Genomic DNA, 18,803 nt, shown 5'->3' with positions numbered 1-18,803 from the left:
TTTTATAAGACCTCAGAATGATGTAAGATGGCATCTCAGAGACTGTCTCAGATAGACAAGTTTTTCCAAAGACCTTAACATGTACGTTACAGATTGTATTATGCAATGGGACTTTTTAGAATCTTAACGAATTGTCACACAGCAGCTTCACAAGGACTCCAAGGTAGAAGAGAACTTGTCTTAAAGAGATGTGAGGTTATGGCTTTCTTAAAAGGGCTGAAACAATTCATGGAAAACCCATAGAATATTAAAGAGAATTGTTTGAATAGAAGCACCGTCAGCTGAAACTAAGAAACAAAAACAACAGAGAATCATTCCCAAGGAGCGAAACTGGGCTCCCATCAAGAAATGAACATGTGCCTGACTGTTTTCCAGAGTGACTATGGACCAGTGACTACTGCATGCCTCCCATTCTATTTCCTCCCTTTTCCAGCTTTAGTCTTTGAGTCAACTTCCTGACTTCCAATTCTGTCTCTCCTCCATGATGGCCAGTGGCAAAACAAAGACAAAGCAGCTTATATCTTGCATTGAAGCCCGTGGTCTCTGAAGGATCCATGCTGCTGTGAGGGTAAACAACTTTTGAAACAAGCTTTTGTTCTTTCAATCAGTTTTCTGGCTCAGGTACACTTGGTTTGCCATAGACTTCTCCAAATAAAGGAAGAGCAAGGTTGTGGAGAAGAGGACTGACTGGTTGGCTCCTCAGTTTTTGCCTTCAGCATTCTCCATCCTTCTCATCATTAAGTACATATGTGTGAACATGAGTACGTGTGCAGGCATGTGTGTATGTACGTATATGAGTGTGCTGGGTGTCTTTCCAAGAGAACCTTCAAGCAGTTCTCCCCCAGTCTCTCCTCCCCAAATGATATATGCCCTCTCTCCAACAGAAACCAAATCCATTTCCCTCATTTAAAAAAAAAACAACAGGTAGCTCTTTTGTCAAGCACAGGACATGTAAGAAAGGGGGTAGCTCATATCAGACACTTCTCAGGACCTGTTTTACTAATGATTCCCTCAGCATGGCATCTCCATGGGCCAGTCACTTAGTAACAGCTGCCGGCCATCCAGCCATCCCACATGTGGCCGCTGAACTCCCAGGATGTTCTCATTAGTGTAGGTCCAGCCTCCGCACAGACGTAGAGAAAAAGCAAGAAAAAAAATCCGTCATTCAGGCACATTATCTCAGAGACTCTTTGTAAAAAATGTGGACTGACTGAATCGCTCAATTCTCCCTTCAACAATCCCATCAGAAAGTGTGGACTTTCTTAAAATGAAAGAGCCATGGAAGAGAGTTGTCTAAAATGGGCCACATGTGTTTTTTCCTCTCCTGAGGGAAAACCTGTTTGACTTTGGATTTCACCACCCATAAATTATCAGGTGATTTCTCACTTATGGCATAAGCCTCAGTCTGGCTGGTATATGCACCCACACATCAGCTGAGACTGAAGAGAGCTAAATTTACAAAACATTAAATCAATAAGCATGTGCGAATGGGTAAACAGCATGATGTCCTTAACTTAATAAGGCCATAGCATTGCTGTTAATCATCTGTTTTGCAACTTCTGAAGTTTTTTCCCTTCTGATTTTTATAGTGTTGCTAGAAGCCTAGATGAATGAACGAGGTCCTTCTGTCAGAAGAAGAAAACAATGTACCTCGATATAGGAAATGAGAAATATTCCCAAGGAGATGAAACCATGATGATACCCAAAGTGCTGCAACCATTGCAAGATGCTGTATTTATAAGGAAGAAATAATAACTACAGTGCATTTTCCTTCTTTAAGCCCTGGAACAGACAAGGCTACCAGATGTCTCTCAGGAAAACACCAATCTTCCAGATGGGGAGTGACGAAAGATGTAAGTACCAGTGAATAAAAATAGCATTTCTTCTCCCTCCTCTGTTCTAGGACTCCCCCCAAAAACGTGTCTCTAAACCCACAATAACAGATTAACAGTCTCCTTACATTAAAAATATCCACCTATAAAGAAGTACCAGCCCTCACCATGGGCTCTCCTTTTATGTTATTAAACAAATATCGTATCAGGCTAGACTGGAGTATTTGAACTGCGTTATTTATCAAAGCCCAGAACTTTTTCCGAGGACAATGTACTAGAGGGAACCACCAGCAGATGAGAGATTTCACCTGGTGGAAGGTACTAATGACTACTGCAGATTGGTGGAAGCTACAGTCCTAAACAGTTCAGTGTAAATGCAAAGAAGGCCAGTAATGTGGAAAGAACCGAGCTGCTAGGCAAACCCAAGACCCAGTTCAGAGGGACTCTGAACTTGGAGTTGGCAGGGGTGGATGTGGGAGTGAGAAGAGAGATGGAAAACATGGCATTGACTGGAATTGTGTGTAAATGCATAGAGCAAACTTGCCTGAGAGAAGGCTGCTGGGTGGATTCTGGCCTCTGTCTGTTCAACTAATCAGCATATGGACTAACTGTCAACCACTTATTCTAAAATAAACCCTTTGTACTGACTCCGTCTACTCCCTCCTTGCCACCATCACCACACATGAGTTTAGCTCCCAGGAAGATTTCTACTCAGGTGGGAATGAACAAGAAAATATCCTAATATTTATAACAGGAGAAAACCCATATCTGCTACCTAGAAAGGATAATACAGTCCATGTTTACATGTGACTGGACACCAAATCATATGAAAAAAATACAGAAACACGAAGTCAGAATTCCAAGATGAAGAGAATACGCAATCCCCAATAAATACAAGATAATTTACAAAAGAGAATAGAAAAAATAAAGCTGAAATTATATTTTCAAAGAGATTTAAAAGGTATTTTAAAAGGCATGTATAATTTTAAAATTCAAGAAATATCTCTGAAGGATTCATACTAAATTAAAAACAAGATTGTCTTTAGGGCCGGGAATTGGTGAGAAAGAGCTTGTCACAAGCATTTTTTTTTTTTTTTTAGCCTATTGAGTTTTGTCCCAGAAGCATGTGATATTATTAATAAATTAATAAAATATAATGCATCCACAATTTAAGAACAAAGTACTATAGAAGAGGAGCAATCAGAAAACATGAAGAAGCTCTTGGAAAGTAAAGACATTATTGATGAAATAATAGAAGAGCTGGGATAAAATAGCAAATATACAAAGAGACAGCGAATCTCACAAGTATGAGATTCATGAAAAGGAAACAGAAGGAAAAAACAGATATCAAAGAAATGGTGAAAGAAAATTTCTCAGAGCTAAGAAAACATGAATCTTTGAATTGAAATTACCTTCTTCATAATTTTTCTCCTTTATTTTAAAAGATAACTGCATAAAACTATAATTATAAAACTATGTTGATGGACTCACGATATGTAAAAATGTAAGTTGTGTGAAAATAATAGACCAAGGGAAGAAGAAAGGGAGATATATGTGTGGCAAAAGTTCCTATATAATATTGAAATTAAGTTAGTATTAATCTGAACTAGATTATTTTAAATTAAGATTGGATTTACTCACCAAATTCTGAGAAGGATGAATGAAAATAAGACCTACAAATAGACTTATCATTGTGAAATTTCAGAGCTTTAAGGATGGATAAAAGATTCCAAATACTTCCATGGGAGAAAAAGAATTCATTGCATAAAAGATTAAGAATCAAACTGGCACGAAGCAATGCTTTCAAAGTTCTGAGGAAAATAATTTTCAAGCTAGAATTCTGCAACTTAGTCAAATTATCAGTCAACAATGATGGTAACATCAAGACACTTTTAGATACATAAAGTCTCAGAAACTGTACACGTAAAATATTCCTTCTGAAGGATTTTCTTCTGACAATATAAGATCAAAAGTAATACAAAAAGAGTTGTAGGATGTAAGAAATGGTGGCACTAACTCGGGTGCACAATAAAAAGAAATCCCAGGAGAAGGATTCTGTAGCAGGACTGGAAATCGATTGGCCCAAATTAGAAGGGCAAGTTAGGGGAATCCTCCTACAAGAATGTATTTAAGTGGAAGCCAAAAGAGAACAGAGGTAGCTTTACCCACATCGGACAAAATACCATCAGCTTCTTCTTTTCCTCTGATTGACTCAGCTGACCGAAAAAAGCAGTGCAGCTTAAACTCAACTCTCTGCCTAGGTTGTGTCTGCACATAAAAAGCTGTTCATGACTTGGGGAAAATTGCAGCCGGGATGACTGGTCTCTAAGTACAGGACCACGAATCTCACAGGTGCCCTCAGCACAGACCACCAATACTGTTACACTTAATTTCCAGTCCCTCTCTTCCATCCAACTGTTTTACATATCTTAGTCCCCAAACCTCATACAGCTGTTTCCCATTTCTGACTCTTAGCCAATAACTGTATTATTGATTTGTTGATACAGCAGACATATTGTTCTGTATGATTCTTTTGCTTGTGACTACAGCTGATTAGATCAGTATGGGCACCTCCCTGACATGCATACACGTAAAAGCCCATGTGACCTAGAAAAGCTGAGAAAGCCTGTTTGCAGAGAAAGAGAAGGACAAAGCAAGTATACAGGGATGTCAAGACGAGAGGTGGAGAGAATCCATGTGGGCTCACATTTCCTGGTTCTAGTTCCCTTTGAAGGTCCAATAGCTTTTTTTGCCCTGAGTTTCATTCATTGTATCATTCATTCATATCATTGTATCTTCATGTGAATCTCTGTACCCTCCCCACTCCCCTTTCTAGCTTGAGTTGGTTTCAGTTGACTAATACAGAGAATCTGAATTCTTTATGGCCCATTTGGGACTTGGAAGCTGTCTTCTAGACGAATTTCCCAAGTTCAGATGTTGGGTATCTGTCCTAGGTTGGCAGACCACTCCCCACATGCCAGGTCCCAGACCGCAAGATAAAGGAGTCAAGCAAATGAAAATAAAAGTATTAGGTTTATTGCTGATTAATGTTGAATGCGAGGATGTAACTTAGGTGTAAGTAACAAGAGAGAATTTCCTAATGCTGAATCCCAGAATTTGACCATCTTATCCCTTCATCAGAGGTAGCACAGGAAAACTCTACCCGCCCCTTGCAGGGGCAGAGCCTTTACCACCAAGCTTACCGTGAGGCACATTTTCTCTGCAACCAGACAAATCCCCAAGAGAAAAGAGGAGGAGGAGGGCCTAAGCTACATGGTCACAGTTCCTGTTCCTAAATTCACTGAGGAGATAAGAAATTCCTCCTTTCCTAGGAATGAAGAAGGGGTCAGAGGGTCCAGGCATGTTGTGCAATGGATGTCTCACCACAGGACCGAAACCTGAGGAGAGGGAAATGCTTAGTCACATGTAGTCCTCCCACCCTAGCCTGGTTGTTTCTTCCACATCCACTGAGTCAGAGATCCCCATTTGTCTACTCTAATGCAGCAGTAAGGCTGCCTTATGGAAAAAGGATGACACAAAAATTCAGCAAATAATGGGAAAACATTTTGACACATCTTTTAAAATAGAGATTTCTCCATCCAGAGTAGGTATAGAAAGTTGACATATATTTCTGATCAACACTTCTTAGTCACATTTCATGGGATACGATTTCCTCTGATGAGTTACAGGCAATATTCTTACATACACCACAGTCTTTTACCACCCTTACAATACTGAAATCAATTCTGGGTGACCAAATGTAGCTTATGGCCGAAGACTTCTTGCTTCATTGTGCTTCACCCATTGTGGCTAAGATAATGTGACAGATGCCTTCTGGAATAACAATGGGATTTCTCCTTAAAATCTTTCTTCATGGGCTGATAGCTCAGGATAGCAGCTTGTTAAAAGCTTGGGTGCCTCTGCCCTGCTCTCCTGACCGCCCCATCCATATTGCATATGAGTCCAGGCAGTTAATATGATGGGCCCAGCCCCAAAAGATGGATCAGGGAGGTCTCTGACATTAAAGCTCTTGCAGGGGAGATAGCTTACCACAGTTTGGAGACCTCTGGGATGCATAGTCCAGGGTACTGGAATTAAATACTGTTCTTCCAGCCTATTAATAAGACTAGAACAACAATAACTGGGCAGAAGTCTTTATTTTACATATCTCTCAATGTAATTAAGGTGTAGGCTCATCTTTAGAAAACAGTGCCCAAAGAACCTCGTGATCAGCATAATTTTTAGAGGCAAAACTAGAATAGGTATAAGAACTCTTTCACTCCTTTGATAAGAGAAAAACTTCTTTCTTGATTTATGCCCAACTTGGTAGTGAAAATAAGATTTGTTCTTAATGGTGAGAATTCTCAATGCCATCTGATACTTGTGGCTGTATTATTCAGAGTAATTAGTTACAGCTGACAATTTTGAAATCTCCAGGGTTTAACACAATACGAGTTCATTTCTCACTCTTATTACAGCCCAGTGTTGGCCAGGGAGACCTCCACCGTCTATGACACCTGTGCATGTCCTTCAAGATTGCCCCTTCTGGGGAGGAGAGTGATGGAAAACACATATACCAGCTCCTACATGCCTCAGCCTGGAAGGTACACATACAGAGCCTACTGGTCAATTTAATCGTATGGACCTAACCTAATTGCAATGGAGATTGGGAAATGCATAATGAAAGTGTAGGCTGATCTTTAGAAAAAAGTATCCCAAGAACTCTATACCCAGCATAATTTTTAATTACTGTAGAGAGAGCACATGGGTATTTGGTAAGCATGGTCTCTGTCACTGTAGCCAAGCTCAGCCCTTAGGACATCTTTTAAACCAGTGGTGGTTAATTTTAGACAAGGCAGTCCCACATTCAGAATCTACATTTTATATCCTTAAGTCTGTAAACAGAGTAGGTATTGACATGTGTCATTTAATCCTCAGATATTGTACAGCATACATACGTATATATGATACATAAAATATAAATATATATAAAAATATATATATTTTACCTTTGCTAAACCTGTTAGTAAAAACTTATTTTCATGGGTAGGATATTTATTTGTAATAAGTCCTTTGATTTCTGAGACTCATTGACTAGCAATCTCATATCAATTTTGCTTTAGTCATAAGGTGTTGGAGGGTCATTGATAATGCCTCTTAAAAGATGATCCTGCAATTTTGCCTAAGAAATCTTTAAGATTCCTAGGTGGAGATGGATGGTGCAGCTCAGCAGTAAAATAATCAGTGAGCACCAGACTGTTGATCTTATATGTGGATCATAAATCTCCAGACAATGACTGATGGTGCTTGTGAACATCCTCCCACAAACTCATCCGATGTGTTTGTCGTAATGCAGCCAGAGAACCGAGTGCTCCTATTATGGTAATTGTGAATTACACAGGCAATGGAAGCACAGTACACTTGACCAAAACACAGGGTTTGATTTTCTTTAAGATAGAAGTAAGCCTCTCAGCATAAGAATCCCAAGAAGCGGCCTGACATCAGGTTGTTCAGTTTGTTTTAGTCCTCATGTTTGAGGTTGTGTTCATTTGCTTGCAAATAGAATCTGAAGGCAGATGTGTACTCAGGGTTGTTTTCAATATTTTTAGGAAAGTATCCCCTCTATGTTTTTATAAAAGACTTTGAGTTTGTTAAAAGTAAAGAGCAGTAATAGATGAGCAAGCCTTCATTCAGCAAGACTGTTCTTAATTGTTCTAGAAATACTCTAGTCACCCCATCTTTGTTTTCTAAGAAACTCAGAGGGACCAAAGCATTAGCAGTGAACCACTTTAATACACACACACACACACACACACACAGCTTGAGTGACTTTTATTCCATTTTGTCCATGCTGCAGATAATTAAATTCAGTATTTTGAATCTTTTTGTTACATTTTTAATAGGAAAAAGCTGATGATTTCATGCTGAGGTGGTTGAAGAGAGTTAGAGTACCATTAGATTCATAGATTCATAGATTTATCTGCAGTCTAGGGATGGCTAATGTGTTTGAGCTTTGCCCATTACTTTCAGGTTTAGCCTAGCTCATCACAAGTTCAAGCATAATATGTCTTCTCAGCAAGTATATGAAAAGGCTGCCTCTGAGGATGAGAACAAAGATAAGGATGTGTGGATGTTCAGGAAGAAGTGGTTTAGATGGAAGATAGCCATTTTGACTAGTTCTGTTATTCTTCATTAATGGGTATAACTTGAAGGAGGTGAAGTTAGTCACAAGTAACTGACAAACTAATGACTTTTTACATATGTAATCTGTTACTTATAAGGGAGGATAATACAGTGGTAAAACATATTGGCTTGGAATCAAGTTTCCTGGGTTCAAATGCCATCTCAGCCACCTACTAGCTATAAGACTTTATGTCTCAGAGCATCAATTTTTTCATTTCCTATACAAAGAGGAAAATAATATTATCTACCTATTACAGTTATGGATAACGAGATTGTGTTCATAAGTAATTTAGCATAATTTACTAATTAAAGTTAATAGTTTTGCATGTGCTAGCTTGAAAGCTAAACCAGGTGCTGTCCAAGGTCCTGAGGTGAGCTCTGAATCATGATCATCATGATACAGTACAAGTGTACAGTACATACAGTCTTTCAAGAAGATGGCCTTCCATTTGGCAAAGCTATACCTATCTATGTAGGGCATAATGATGACTAAATTGAAGTGGGACCACTGACAAACTGCTTCACATAAACTGTATGATAGGATTAAGTGCCAGCAAATCAACTGGCCCCTTAAGAAAACAGCTGTTTTGACTTGATTTGTGCCACCTCTCAATGAATTATCTTAATTCACCAATTAATATCTCTGTGGATACACTTTAATTTTAAAAATAAAATACACATGCAAATTCATTCATTAGATGGGTTTTATGTGTGAAAGCAAATTTGTTATGAGAATGATCTATTTAACGTGATAGGCATCTAACCAACATGTTGTGTTCATTTATTAACTTATTAACTTATGATTGGAACATAATGTCCAATGGGTTGATAAGCTATTAAACTGTACTCAGCAGTCAAATGTCTCCCTGACGTTATGTATTATGTAACTTATTTTTCCCTTCTTGTCTCCCTCTCTTATGAGAGAACGGATGCTCTGCAAGAGCAAGGTAGTGTCCCTTTTACTTATCCCTTATTTCTAGAGCCTGAAACTGCATGGCATATAGAAGGCATGCCAGCAATTTAGATAACCTAAATGAAATGGACACATTTCTAGAAGTTATTGAGATTGAGTCAAGAAGAAATAGAAAATCTGAAGAGATATATGCCAAGCAAAAAGACTGAATGAATAATTTAAAAAATTCCCACCAACAAAATCCCAGGCCCAGATGGCTTCACTAGTGAGTTCTACTAAATGTTTAAAGAAGAATTAACACCAATCCTTCATACACTTCCAACAATAGAAGAGGGAGCACACTTCCTAACTTATTCTGTGAGTCCAGTATTGTCCTGATAGCCAAACCAGATGAACAAGAAAACTACAGACCAGTATCTCTTTTGGATATACATGTAAAAAAATACTCATCAAAATACTGGCAAAAAGTGGAAACAAATGGCTGTCGGTGGATGAATGGATAAACAAAATGTGTTATATCCATACAGTGAAATATTATTCAGTCATAAGAAGGAATGAAGTACTGATCCATGCAACCACATGGATGAACTTTGAAATTATGCTAAAGAAAGAGCCAGTAATAAAAGACACATATTGTATGATTCCATTATATAAAATGTCCAGAATCTCTGTAGAAATAGAAAGTATATTATAGTTTTAAGGACTGGGTAATGGGGAGTTACTGTTAGTGGGTACAGGGTTTCTTTTAGGATGATGAAAATATTCTGAAATTGAGTGATGGTGATGTTGCAGAATTCTGTGAATATACTAAATACCGCTGAATTGAGCACTTTAAAATGGTGCAATGCATGATTTTTGAATTGCATTTCAATAAAGCTGTTTTTAAAAGTATGACTGAAGAAGCACACTTACTAGCCAAAAATACTTTATAAGGGATTCCATTCCTTACTTGCCTCTTATAAAGAAAACTGAAAGAAATCAAAATATATAGTTCTCTATCCATTGCCCTCCGTCCTTGTATCTGCTCTGCAACCCTTTCCTTTGAACTTGGCAAAACAAACAAACAAACAAACAAACAAACAAAAATGTGTTCTTACTTTCTCTTACCACTTCATTTCTCTCTAAGCCCTTCATTGTGTAAATAAACTTAGCATCTCTGACAGTGAGAAAGAACTCATCTTCTTCCCAAGAATGAAGGGGATGAGGAATAGCCTGGAAGTTACAGGATAATTTTGGTAGACCAGGGGAAGAAGGACATCTGCACACACTCCACACAAAAACTTTTATTCTGTCCTATATGTTTGTATATGTAGAAACAGGACATAACATACATTTAATGTTGTGATAAAGCAAACCTTTTTAGTTAATGATGCAGGTTAAAGGAGGGATTCCTGAAGTGATGTCAGATTGTAGGAAGGATTATCATTTCCCTTTGCCCAGCCCCCCATCTGTCCCTTCATAGAACCTGGTTCTTTCCAGTGCTTGGAGAGGACATAGAAAGGAGCAGTTTCTAATGTAACTGAAGGGAAGGACACTAATGCGTCACACTGGATATAGGAGACATCCTAAAGAGAATTAACCTTTGCCGTGTGAATTGTTGCTGAGTGGTTGCTAGGTATTTTCACTTCTAGGCCAGTTCAGTTTGATTCTTCTTTCTTTTTCCTATTCACTTGCAGGTTTTGAAGCTCCCTTCCTCCCCTAGGGTGTTAGAGGAACTGGATGGCAAACAGAGTGACTAAAACCATCAGTGGAAGCAGGACACACGATGAGGTGGGTAGAGAAGTGGTTATAAAGCCTGAGGTAATTTTGAGGGAGACAAGAGAAGACACAGGGAGAGGGCCCCTGGGGAACACTTTCTGATCATTGAGGTCACTGGGGCCACCCAAGAATCTAGTAGTAAGGCCCTGTGCCTAAAAGTGGAAATCAGAGGTGACCCAAATAAACGGCACAAGTCAGTCACAAATCTTTGCCATCCCAATGGCGAGTGGGTTGGAATATTATATTACACTTAACCCTGATGTAATAATAGATAACACTTAATGGGATTCTGTGCCTGTATTTGGTTGGTTGAAGGAGTGGGTAGGTCACTCTTACCATCACTCCCAGATTACCAGCCAGCTCTTTGATTCCTCCAGGCTAAAGGTGGGGAGGTGAAGGGAACCATGAGTGGGACCACCCAACATTCTCTTCCCTGATACACAACCTACTTTCTTGGTTTCGATAATATAAATTCATGTCAAGGAGAAAAATTTAAATGTCTTCTTTCTATGTTATGTTAATCCAGGTCACGGTTACATATAGTTTCCACATATTGGGGGATCAGTTGTATGGCTTGCTTTGTGAGGTGATTCTTGATTACATTAGTAAACAGACACATTTGAGGTGACAATGAGAGTGATTCCGAATTAGGGGAAGAGAAAGGAATGGAATTCAGAATTAATACTTTAATGAATAGGAAAAGAAATATTCAGTAATTTTATAAAAATGACTAAATGCCAGCTCTACTTGATAAACATCCCAGAGAAACCTACAAAAGCTGAGAGTCCTTGAATCTGGCATGGTCCACTCCTCCTAAAAGAATCAATCCCCAGAGATTTGTTGCAGCCATCTACTGGGGATTGTGTGCTAATAAGACCTTCAATGAAAGTGATCTAAATTCCTGTCCAAATAAATAAATAAAACCACTGCCCTCACACCTCAGAGTTTGTAAAACTTTTCATTCTTGGACTATTCAAGTGTGTTTAATAACCAAAATCACACCTATTTTTATGAGTTGGGCATAAATGACTCTTGTGCCAAAGTAATTTAGCATTGGCAGGGGCTGGGTTTCTTCCATTGTTATTGTTCTAATGCCTAGAAAAATGCTTTGTTTGAAGCATATTGCAGGACAAATACATCTTTTGAGTGTCAGATTTCATATGCCTCATCTTTTCCTAGTCCCTTACCTGTCATTATATGAAACTTTTATGACTATTTGCAGACAAAGACAAGAAACACAAAGGGAAGAAAAAGAGCATAGTTCAGTAAATAACAGATCAGCAAATTTAAGCTCAGCTGAGGAATTCAGCTCCCAGGCCCCAGATTGCTGAGGAGGCTGGATTCACGCATAGTTGGCACTGGTGAGTCATAGAGAGGAGCCTTAAGCACCCTTGTGTCTTACTGTTAGGGGGGATAACCCTCTTCAACTACTAACCAAATCGCAAAATCTCACATCAAAGGCTTAATCTGCTTGCCTCTGTTTCTTGACCTGCAAATTGAATCTACCAGCATTGTACTCTCCTTTGATACACATTATTACTGTAAAATATTGCTAATAAAAAGATTAGAAAAGTAGATGACAGGTATAAATTAAATAAAGATGATAGACTGTAGGCATAAAGAGAACTTTGATTTCTCCATAACAATAGTAGCCTACATTTATGGAGGGCTTTACTATGTGCCAGGAATTATTCTGAATACTTTATTTATTTAGCCACTTATTTAATCCTTTGAGAAACCCCATGAGTTCAGTATTTCATCTATAACATGCAGAGAATAATAATGCTATGTCACAAAATTGTTGGAACCAGCCCAGGCACAGAGGAAGCACTCAATAAATGTTAGCTGTGATTATTTGGCTCACAATCTCCTCTACTCTTTTTCATTCCTTGAAAATTCAGGCACTTGCTTTCCTCCAGTTTTCTGGCATTTTTTTTTCCTTCTCCGTGAGTTCGCAAAAGTCACACACACAGGAACACTTTCCGTGTTTTAGGATAAGATGTATAGAGCTTGAAAGATCGGATGCATTTAAAGCAACAGTGCACACTTCCTTGGTATCTCATCTCCTTTCCTGTCTTTCCATTCTCTTTTTGCTGAGGTTTATACCAGGCTTACCTTGATAATAGTCTTTTTTTTCTTTGCACTTTCGCCTAGTAATTATGTTGTAATCTTTTTTTATTGAAGTACAGTTGATGAACATTATTATATAAACTACAGGTTACAACATAGTGATTCACAATTTTAAGGGTTATACTCCATTTACAGTTATTATAAAATATTGGCCACATTCCCCGTGTTGTACAATACACCCTTGTAGCCGATCTTATACCCAATGGTTTGTACCTCCCACTCTCCATCTCTATATTGCCCCTCCCTCCTTCCCTTTCCCCACTGGTAAACACTAGTTTGTTCTCTATATCAGTGAGTTTGTTTCTTTTTTGTTATATTCATTAGTTTGTTGTATTTTTAGATTCCACATATAAGTAATATCATACAGTGTTTGTCTTTATTTGTCTGACTTATTTGACTTAGCATAATACCCTTCAAGTCCATCCATGTTGTTGCAAATGGCAAAATTTCATTGTTTTTTATGGCTGAGTAATAGTGTGTGTGTGTGTGTGTGTGTGTGTGTGTGTGTGTGTGTGTGTGTGTGTGTGTGTGTGTGTTTGTATCTCACATCTTCTTTATCCATTCATCTGTTGATGGACACTTAGGTTGCTTCCATATCTTGGCTATTGTAAACAGTGCTGTTGTGAAGGTTGAGGTGCATATATCTTTTTGAATTAGAGTTTGTCTTTTTTGGATGTATGCCCAGGAGTGGAACTGCTGGTTCATATGGTAGTTCTATTTTTAGTCTTTGAGGAACCTCCACACTGTTTTGGACAGTGGCTGCACCAATTTATATTCCCACTAAAAGTGAACGAGGGTTGATGTTTGAATAATATATTTAAATTTCCAAAGTAATTTTGAATGTGTTCTCTCCATATAGCAGAGTGATCTTTGGAGCTGAGCTTTAGGGCGAGCTATAGGCTGGTGTCCTAGCTCAGCATCTACTGGGTATGTAATTTGAAGTGATTTGCCAACCTTCCCTCCAAACCAGTGACCCACAGACTGAAGGCAATAATAACTGAAAACTAGTTTTCAAATCTTTAAACATCTTGAAATTTCTAAAACACATGTTAAAGTTTCCCAGTTATGGCAAACTGTCAGATGGAAGGGACAAGAAGGCTCTTAGCAGTTTTGTCTGTGTAGAAATTATAGCTGGAAAGCAGATGTCTGGCCTATTCAAATTTTACTCTGAGTTGGCAGCACCTTTCTATATTGTGCCTAAAGTGAGAAGGCATCCAACGGTAACATCCAGTCATTGGCAGGTGAACACCTGAGTGGCAAAGAGAAATTTGTTTTTCTCTCTCCCATCACATTATTATCTTTTCTATAGCAATTCCCTCAACCCTCAACATTCAGAACACTTATGTCCATTGGGGAAGGTTTTTTTCCTTATTGTTTATGGCATATGATGCACACAAAGCTAAGGAATATGTCTTCCTTTGTGATGAAATTGCCTCAAGAGCCACTGTGACCTAAACTTACCCCAAACTCTTTTTAATCCCCCCTTTTGAATTGGGGCAAGAGTAAAACAATAGCACATGGACCCTCCATATATTGTAACCATCATTTGACACTTGAGTTATCATCCACTTTCTGTCTCTCTCTCTTTCTTTCTCTCTTTCTTTCTCTCTTTCTTTCTTTCTTTCTTTCTCTCTTTCTTTCTCTCTTTCTTTCTTTCTTTCCTTCTTTCTTTCTTTCTTTCTTTCTTTCTTTCTTTCTTTCTTTCTTTCTTTCTTTCTTTCTTTCTTTCTTTCTTTCTTTCTTTCTTTCTTTCTTTCTTTCTTTCTTTCTTTCTTTCTATATAAAATAATAGCAAACTGTTTTTTAGAGCAGTGGTTCTCAAAGTGTGGTCCACAGACTCTGGAGTCCTGGGGACTTTTTTTTTTTTATAGTTCTGCAAGGTCAAACTGGTTTGAAAAAACCATTAGGATGTTATTTGCCATTTTTGCAGTGTTGACATTTGCCTTAATAGTGCAAAAGCAAGCCTCTAGCACGTTAGCCTGTATCAAGGCTATGGTACCAGATTGCACTAATAGTCATTCTTTACTGTTACACACTTGCAGTTAAACAAACTAGTTTTAATTAAGAATGTCTGTGATGAAGCAGTAAAAATCATTAATTGTGTGATATCTGGATATTTGAGAACATGTCTTTTTAACTTATGTGACAAAATGGAAGTGCTCATAAAGCACCAAAGTGCCATTATTGTCTCGAGGTACAGCAGTAGTGCGGCTGTTTGATTTGTGAGCTGAACTAGCCACTTTTCTCATGGGACACTATTTTGAAAGAACAAAATAGTTCGGCTTTTTGAACTTTGCAAAAATGAACCAAGTAAACCTTGGTTGTAGGTTCTAACTTTATATATGTGTTGTCAATGATAAAATTCTACTTTTCAAGTGAAAATTAGGATTCTGGGACATTCATATCTGCTGCCATAAGCTTGATAGTTTCTCAATACTTAGTGACTTTTCTGACACATGGTGGTGACATTAAACAAGTTTTTTATGTATATAGTGAAATATGTCAAAATTTGGAAGATTTGCATAACTCTGGGAAACAATATTTTCCAAATGACTGATATATAATGTTATAAAATCTGGAATGAGTAAAAAGGATATTCAAAATATAAGTGGGGCCAGTGGATTTTAATTTGAGAGAGTATGAAAAGTTTACTGATAAGGTTTCAGATTCAACATTGCAACCAACCTTTAAGAAACTACCTGTTAGTTTTGCTTTAGAAGAATATCCACAGTTATATAAAAAGGTTATTAAAACAGTCCCTACTCCTCCAATGAAGTACCTGTATGAGGCCAGATTTTCTTCATGTACTTCAACCCAAAGCAACATACTGCAGCAGAATGAATGCACAAGCTCATTTGAGAATCCAGCTTCCATTAAGCCAGTAATTACAGAGATTTGCAAAAATATAAAACTATGCCACTCTTCCCAGTAAATTTTATCTTGTCTTGGAAAATATAGCTTTTTTTTATAACCAATGTGTTTGTTAACATGTAATGGATTTTTTCTTTTTAAATGAATTTATACATAAATATGTTTTAAATGTCTCCATTCAAATTCCTAATAGAATACATATTGATAGATTCAACCTACAAAAACAAAAGCGTTTGGTTTCCTGAAACCAAAGTTTGAGACCCATTGTCAGAACTCTGAACTGGATTTAAAGATATGATTTTTGAAGTGTGGTCCACAGACGACCAGCCTTAGGATTATTATAAATAATATGTATAAAAATGGATATTCCTGGGCCCTTTCCCACATTCCTGAAATGGACTCTCACAGCATGGGGACGGGAAAACTTCCACGTCTGAAAAGATTTTCCGTCATTCTGTTGCACACGCAAGACCCTGCACTGGTCAAAGGTTTTGGACTTTGTGTCTGGATTGGCTACAGTTTATTAAATGATCTTGGGTAATTCTGTTAGCTTCTTGGAACCTCTGTTTTTGACATAATAAGTTGGACCTGTGGGCTTACATAATAAAGCCTATTCAGCGAGCTTCAGGTAAAAGGATTTAAAAACATCCCACATGTTGTCATTTCTTAAATTACTTGACTTACATGAATTAAAATAAATGACTGAAGTATATGCTGCAAAGCAGTATCCTTGACTTTTAAAAATAGTTTTTAAAGTAATCTTTTAAGACTTTTAAATGTAGTCTGCTGATCTATTATCCATCAATTTCAAAAACTCACAGTGGACATTCTTGTCATTAGTGCATGTTAGCTGGGTTCTAACCCAGAGTGCATTCCCAAAAAAACAATACACTAAAAGAGAGAGCAAAATGAAAATCATAAAAAAGATAAATGTAGACTACCAAAAAATAAATAAATAACAGCTATATAATTCAGATATAAGATGAATCTGAGGTGCCAAGGGGCCCTGAAAAATGAAAGCTTTTTTAAAATGAGAGATGATCCTCCCTGCCTGGGGGCTGCATAAGGAAAGAGATGTACAGTCCCTTTAATGTTCTGCTGAGCCCCAAAGTCCAAAGCTCCGTTCCCTCAGACCCCCTGAAGGCAAGGGCTGGCCCAGGGTTTGTAAGGCACACTTGGAAGCAATCCTTCGAGAGCTTTAAAAGTTAAAAGCAAAAACTTTAAACTTAATCTGTTGCTCAGACAAATACCCAGTCAAGGAGGTGCAGCTGTGGGCAGACTGCGTCCTCTCTGCCCTTCTCGGGAAATGGAGGGGCTGTCGCTTCTTCTGTTCCCTTCCGGTAATAGGTCCAAGCTACCCAGTAACTCCTCGTAGAGGCTCACCATACATCTTTCCTTTGTGCCCCACATGCTGGTGCATAATTTCAAGGCAAGGCATGTTTTCTTAAACTAGTAGCCCCTTGATTTCTTGCTCTGTTGACATGAAATATGTTTACTATTAATGAGTCATGTTTATTAACTTTACATGTCAGGTACTGAGCTCAGCAACACTGCCAACAATTCTCTGAGGCAGCAACTATCATTATATCTATTTATACATGAGGAAACTGAGGCATGGAGCAGTTGAGTAACTTCCTGAACACCACCCAGCTAGCAAGTAGATGCGTTGGATTCAGTCTTGTGTTTGTATGACTCCAGGACTTGAGCTCTGAACAGCCAGCCTATTGTGTTTCCTCACCCAAAGAACTCAGAGCACAGTAACCACTCTTGGGGTGAGGACAGAGTGTGGGAGGGAGCCCCTCAGTAACGCCTGTAAAGCCCAATAATAAATATTCCTTTTAATCTTTAATAAAATCTCTAGATTTTATTAAAGATTTCACCTGAATTAAAGTTGATTTTTAATGTCCAGTTTAATTTGTTTCCCACTTCATTTGTGAATGGTAGAAAAGCTGCCAATTTCAGGACCATGCTGGCCAAAGTTTCTGATTCCCAATCCTTCTCCATCCCACTCCAACCCCTACTCTTTTTTTTTTCTGTGTCCATTAGTCAGGATTCAGGGCAAAGTCACCAATAAGAATTTTGTAGTATGGCCTAGACCTATATGCAAATAATGTGGACCTTTGAGTTAATTCTGTATTTATTTTTGGTTCCCCAGCACCATAGTAGCTCTTGCAGACAATGTCGAAAAAATACTTTCTTGCATTGGATCTGAGAGGAATGGAGGTTTGAAAGAGCACGTTTGTCTGAGATCACATTTTTAAATTCATTATAGGAACTGTTGCTGGATGCTCTAGAATTACGGCCTTTCTGATTTTTTCTATTCCCTCCTACCTTCTAAACCTCCAAACTGAGACTGAAACGATAGTTTTTATCTACCCTCATCATTATTTTTCTTCATGTCCTCCAGTTCTCCCCGCAGTGGGATTTTTTTTATATCTTATACTCTTAACATTGACGTTTGTTTTTAATCCAAAACTTACTTAAATCATTTGGGAGTTATATGATCATTGATTGAGTTTTATAGAGTGGATGTACTACAAAAATCTAAAGAAATAGCTTCTTTGCTCAAGGGAATGTCAACAGATAAGGGAAAAGGGGAAAACAACTCTGATATTTCAGAAAGTATGTATTAGTTTCTCAAATCTTGTTTTCATTTTTTATTATTATTAAACTTCATTTCATGGAGAGAAGGAATCTTATGAGGGTTGCCAACCTGAATTTATAACACAATTGGTTATAGAATATGTTAGGAGAGAGGCTGTTTTACTTACTATCAAATCTTCAGAGTAAATTATCAAAGTTTGCCTCGTTGATATGACTAAGGTGCAGAACAGCATGCTGTCTAAAATATTTGCACAGTTGTAACTTAATTTATTTAACAAAATAAATAATATTTATAAGGTGTTTTTTCATTCATTGCTATGTTTGTCTTCACAGCAATGCTGTTCAGTAGGCATAACTGATAACACTCAGAATGTTAAAGTACTTGTTTGAAGTCGTGCAGCAAAAAAGCAGAGGAGCCAGGAGCTCTTTCCTTTCCAACAGTACTAATATAAAGTGTTCAATTTGCATTTAATGAACATGCTGTCATTCAACAAGTATTTACCGTGCACCTC

At 37.9% G+C, this 18,803-nt stretch overlaps 1 long non-coding RNA gene across 1 annotated transcript in view; it reads left to right on the top strand.

Annotated features, from left to right (window-relative positions):
• The first annotated feature begins 327 nt into the window (after positions 1-327).
• LOC116153952 (uncharacterized) overlaps positions 328-18,803 on the top strand; it is a 44,344-nt gene continuing 25,868 nt past the window's right edge. The window contains exons 1-5 of the long non-coding RNA XR_010381730.1: positions 328-568; positions 1,590-1,853; positions 6,311-6,436; positions 10,605-10,698; positions 11,909-12,047. This is a non-coding gene — a long non-coding RNA (uncharacterized LOC116153952). The remainder of the gene's footprint in view (positions 569-1,589; positions 1,854-6,310; positions 6,437-10,604; positions 10,699-11,908; positions 12,048-18,803) is intronic.

The sequence above is a fragment of the Camelus dromedarius genome, chromosome 7 (genome assembly GCF_036321535.1).
Source record: "Camelus dromedarius isolate mCamDro1 chromosome 7, mCamDro1.pat, whole genome shotgun sequence".
NCBI lineage: Eukaryota > Metazoa > Chordata > Mammalia > Artiodactyla > Camelidae > Camelus > Camelus dromedarius.
The sequence above is the reverse complement of the archived record's forward strand: the minus strand, read 5'-3'. Positions and strand labels throughout refer to the sequence as shown.